Genomic DNA, 6,000 nt, shown 5'->3' on the forward strand with positions numbered 1-6,000 from the left:
ATTTTCAGCATTAGATCACTGATAGCAACATTCTTCTTTTTTTATTTGTTCTTTTTAGTTATATATGACAGTAGAATTTTGACTTGTCATACATACAGGGACTATATTTTACCATTCTTGTGGTTGTACATGATGTGGACTTACTCTGGTTGTGTATTCATGTGTGAACATAGAAAAGTTATATCGGATTCATTCTACAGTCTTGCAACATTTTTTTTGGGGGGGTTACTTAACATAGGTTCTAGGAATTAGGATTTGGATCTCTCTCTCTCTCTCTCTCTCTCTCTCTCTCTCTCTCTCCTGGGGTAGGAGGAAATGTCTTGCAACATTCTTCCTCATATTTTTCTTACCTATCAGTTCAAGGTCACTTCACTTTTTGTGCTTCTGAACACAGCCTAATCCTTATTCAGCATAATGTGACTTACCCGTAGTAACAGAACCTAAAAAATATCTACAACTGTGTCCCCCTATCCTGGCTAAAGCTATATCTTTGGAAAGGTAATTAACATTATTTATTGAAACCCAGCTTTAATTATTTAGAAAAAAATTAATCTCTTCAAAATACTTTATTTTCACTGTTTTTTTTTTTTTTCATTGTAAAACCACTTGGAGAGGATCTGAAGTCAGACAAGTCCACTCCAGTGTCATAGAAGATAGTGGACATTGCCTTCTATTAATTTTTTTCAAATGACTGTCCTATGCATGGCATTTCTCTGGCTGTACATGGTGCAGAGTCACTCCAGTAGTGCAATCATTCATGTATATAGGGAAATAATGTCTGTCTCATTCTACCATCCTTGCCATCTTCATAGCCCCATCCCTCCATTTATTTAAAATTTTTTTTTCTTTTCTTTAAATGTTGAAAATGTTGGTTTCTGAATGCAGGTTTCTGGTAGACAAGAAAAGAGAAAATAAGGCAGAAAAATACCAGATTTTTATAATGAGAGATCACTTTTAAATACAAAATTATATAATCATTTAACAAATATTTTGTTAAGCACCTATATATGGCAGATCCTGTGCGAGGTATTTAATCATACTTGAACAAAGTGGGTCTACACCTGCACTAATATACTGTGATTCCTTAGGTGGCTGACAGAGAGATGCATGTTATCTGATACACCTGTATGCTTATAGAAATGTGATCCTTATTGCTCTCCAAAAAAGTCTGACATGAGCGTACTCTTTGCCCAATACCCAGCCCTGGACGTTTTATGAAGATGAGTCCAGTCGGTGCTTGCATGAGCATGTATCTGCTCACAACTACAACTGTTACCTTGATGTTAATGAAACACAATATATAATTACAACATTTATCTTTTATATATTAATAAATCCAAGCACTGTTTTCCTAATTGCTTTCAAGATAACTGAATATCTGACAGTTCAAGATCTGAATTCACTCAATTCCATCCTCTGCCAACACTAGTAGGTAGAATAATGACACCCCCTCACCCCAGGGGGGGAAAAAAAGAGGGAGAGAGATCCAAATCCTAATTCCTAGAACCTATGTTAAGTAACCAAAAAAAAAAAATCTTTGCAGATGTTCTTCAATTAAGGGTCTTGAGATGGGGAAATTCTGGATTATCCAGAAAACCTCTAAGTAAGGTCACAAGTGTCCTTAAAAGAGGGAGATTACACACAAGAGAAGAAGGTAAACGTGAGTGACTATGAATGCAGAGACTGGCCACAAACCAGGGAATTCCAGCAGCCAACAGAAACTGGAAGAAGTGAGAAACAGATTCTGCCATGAGTCCCTGGGGGAAATGTGGCACTGCTGACACCTTGACATTCACCCAGTAATACTGACTCTGAACTTCTGGTCTCCAAAACTGTGAGAATTTAATTATTGTTGTCTTAACCATGGTGTTTGTAGTAATTTGTTAGGGTAGCCCCTTCTAAGGTCTTCTTCTCTAAGCATCAGTGGTACTCATCCTCCAGCCAAAAACCAGAGACGATGTTTACTTTTTGTCTTGTTCATATCTTGTAGCTCAGAGTTTTTAAGGTTGGTGTCACAACCCATTTATATGAATGGATCATAAAATCTGCAGTAGACCTCCACAAAACAATTGAAAGCAGAGTCTAAAAGAAATGTGTATACACCCATATTCCTAAGAGCATTCTTCACAATAGCTAAAGCAAGGAAGCAATCCAAAGTCCACTAAAAGATAAGTGGATAAACAAGATGTGGTTTATGCAGATAATGGAATATTATTCAGCTTTAAAAAGGAAGAAAATTCTGGTACATGCTATATCATGGATTAAAAAGTGAAATAAGCCAGTTGTAAAAGGACAGATACTGTATGATTCTATTTACATCAAGCAGAGTGGTCAAAACCATAGCAAGAGAACGTAAAATGGTGATTGCCAGGGGCTGAGAGGATGAGGAAACAGGGATTTATTTAATGACTACAGATTGGGTTTTACAAAACAGAAAGAGTTGTAGAGATGGATGGTGGTGATAGTTGCACAACTTTATGAATATGTTTGATACCACTGAATTGTACACTCAAAAATGGTTAAGAAAATGAACTTTATGTCATGTGTATTTTACCTTAATTTTAAAAAAACAAAAACCTAAGCTAGAGATGTAGCTTAGTGGTAGAGTACTTGTCTAGTATGTGTGATGACTGGGTTGGATGCCCAGCGCTGCAAATAATAATAATAATAAACAATAAATAAGAATTGAATGAGTCACTATCAAAAAAATTTCAATGAATGAAAAAGAAACCATGAAGAGTACAATATCTATGGTAAAAGTAAACAGTTTCACTAGTTTATTCAAATTGCTTGTGTGAATAGTTAGTGAAACAGACTATGGAAAGCTGTTCAAAATCTTAAAACAAACTGCTTTCAATATCTTACCAAATCAATTACCAGTCCCCCCTTCTCAATACTCACAGATTTTTTCCGCCCACTTACTTTTTTTAAACAAGAGAAAGTGGCACTTTGGTGTCAGATCACCTATGCCTTGAAGATCAACACCATCACTAACTTCATGACCTGTTTCTTCATCATAAAAAGGAGGATGGTAATACTATCTTCATCATATTGTTTTTAGGATTAACGGATTACTGATGTCAAATGCATAGTTCAATGCCTGAATGTAAAAGGTGCCCATGAGACGGTCTTTGTCATAAATCGCTGTGTTCCAAATCTTTGGACTGTAGCAGTAGCCTGACTACTCTGACTTCATCCCTCATTCCCCGTCAATCCAGTTGTACACAATTGCTGAACATCAGCTTAATCTTCTTACAATATTGTATGTACCAATAATTTGCTCTGATTTACTGGTTCTTATAGAGTTAAATCCTTGTTCTTCCTGGGACTTAAGGCACCCGGACATCAAGCTACACTGTGGTGTTCACATTGCTCTCCCAACTAGTACTGTTGACTAAACAATCCATTACTCAAAGACTGAGTCCCGTCTTCCTACATTTGCTCATGCTGTTCCCTTACTTTCTTTCTTTCCATTCATTAAACACCGGACATTCTTTAAGGTTAGGAAGAGTCCCCATCTGCCCATAAATGTTTCCTGGCAACTGAAAGTAATATTAGTTCCTTCATTAAAAGAAGATTTCATAGCCAAGCACAGTGGTGCATGCCTGAAATCCTAGCTAGTCAGCACACTGGGCAGGAGGATATCCAGTTTAAGGCCAGGCTTGGCAAGTTCAAGGCCAGCCTTGACAACTTAGAGAGATCCTGTCTTGACATAAAAAACAACAAAGGGAAGGGGAGGAGGTCATTCAGGGGGAAAGCACCCCTGGGTCAATCCCCAATAGTACAAAAAATAAATGATATCATGGCCAAGTGAAAAGATCATCAACTCTGAAGTCATTCCCACGGAGTGAGAAAATATACATTATATAAACTGTCACACAGTCATCATCAATTACTTGCCCTTCTCTGTATAAGTAAACCCAGACATGGCCCCAGAACTCTTCTCAGTATATTATACAAGAAGTCAATACCCATGGGTCAAAACTTATACCTACTGCCAGCAACCCCTGAGGTAGGAACTATGTCATTTCTTTTGATTTCCCTTCTTAGGAATTAAAAAAAAAAGATGTTAAATATAAGGTCTTTCACAGACACAAATCCACATGAATGGTCATCTCATACTAGACAAAGGCGCCATAAATATACATCAGAGAAAAGAGAGCCTCTTCAACAAATTATTCTGGGAAAACTGGAAATCCATTTGAAACAAAGTGAAATTAAACCCCTGTCTCTCACCCAGCATAAAACTCAACTCAAAGTGGATCAAGGACCTAGGCATTAGACCAGAGACCCTGCATCTATTAGAAGAAAATGTAGGCCCAATTCTCCATCATGTTGCTTAGGAATTGAATTTTTCAACGAGATCCCTAAAGCACAAGAAGTAAAATCAAGAATCAATAAATGGGATGGTATCCAAACAAAAAGCTTCTTCACAGCAAAGGAAACAATCAAGAACGTGAAGAGAGAGCCTACAGAATGGGAGAAAAATTTTACCACCTGCACCTTAGCTAGAGCATTAATCTTCAGGAAGAACTCAAAAAATTTAAAACCAAAAAAAAAAAAAAAAACCCCAAACAATAAATAGAAAAAGGAACTGAACAGATATTTCCCAGAAGAAGAAATATGATCAGTCAACAAATAAAATGAAAAAAATGTTCAACATCACTAGCAAATAGAGAAATGCAAATTAAAACTACACTGAGATTTCATCTCACTCCAGTCACAATGGCAATTATCAAGAATACAAGTAGAAATAAATGTTGGCAAGAATAAGGGTTCTGTGTTTGGTTTGGGGTCTTGGATGGCTTCATAACTGTGGCATGCTTAGTGGCTAGGAAGTTTCTTTGCAAAGGCACAGAATGCCTGGCTGCTAGGAAAACTTCTGTGCAGACATGGAATGCCTGGCTGCTATAGGAATGCCCTGCATGAGGCTCTGTGCTAGTCTTTTCAGCCTTGACCTTGATCTTAGGCACACAGCTCCTGGGAATATAGAAGCAAGGATGTGGAGAGAAAGGTTCACTCATATGTTGCTGGTTGGATTGCAAATTGGTGCAACCACTCTGGAAAGAAGTATGGAGTTTCCTCAGAAAACTTGAACTGGAACCACCATTCCATCCAGTTATCTCACTTGTCAGCATATACCCAAAGGGCTTAAAATCACCATAATAGTGACACAACCACATCAATGTTCATAGGAGATCAATTCACAATAGCTATGTATAGAACTGACATAGATGCCCTTCAACAGATGAATGGTTAAAGAAAATGTGGTACATACACACAATGGAATATTATTCAGCCCTAAAGAAGAATGAAATTATGGCATTTGCCAGTAAATAGATGGAAGTGAAGACACTCATGCTAAATGAAATAAGCCAGTCCCCACAAAAAAAATAACTGAATGTTCTCTTTGATATGCAGATGCTGACTCACAATAGATGTGGGGGAAGTGGAGGTTCACTGAAATGGACTATGGGGTGGAATGGGGAGAAGGGAGGGGGATGGGAACAGGAAAGACGGTAGAATGAATTGAAAATAACTTCCCTATATCATGTATGAATACATGACCAGTGTACCTCTACATCATGTACAACCACAAAAATGGCAAGTTAAACTCCATGCATGTATAATATGTCAAAATACATTCTACTGTCATGTACAACTAAAAAGAATAAATAAAAATTTAAAAAATACAGTTCTGCCTTAACTAAGTAGTACAAAGACAGAAAGCTCTGTCAAGAGCCATCTGTGGGGACTATGTTGCACATAGTAGCCTACTGAGGGGATAAGTCTGGCATTGGGAACCTCCCATGGCACCCCCACAGGGATTGATCACCTGCTACAGGTGAACTTCCCCCTCAAGCTCTGCCAAAGATCCTACACAGCGCCTGAGATGGGTGTGACCTGCCAAGATGTCAATCAACCTCCTGACATTAGGAAGCAAGACTCTGCCCTGGAAATCTTACCCTGCCTTTGATATACCCCATAAATAAACCACCA

Source organism: Marmota monax, unplaced genomic scaffold (genome assembly GCF_021218885.2).
Source record: "Marmota monax isolate L192 unplaced genomic scaffold, Marmota_monax_Labrador192_F-V1.1 WCK01_AAM20220418_F8-fsc00070, whole genome shotgun sequence".
Classification (NCBI taxonomy): Eukaryota; Metazoa; Chordata; class Mammalia; order Rodentia; family Sciuridae; genus Marmota; species Marmota monax.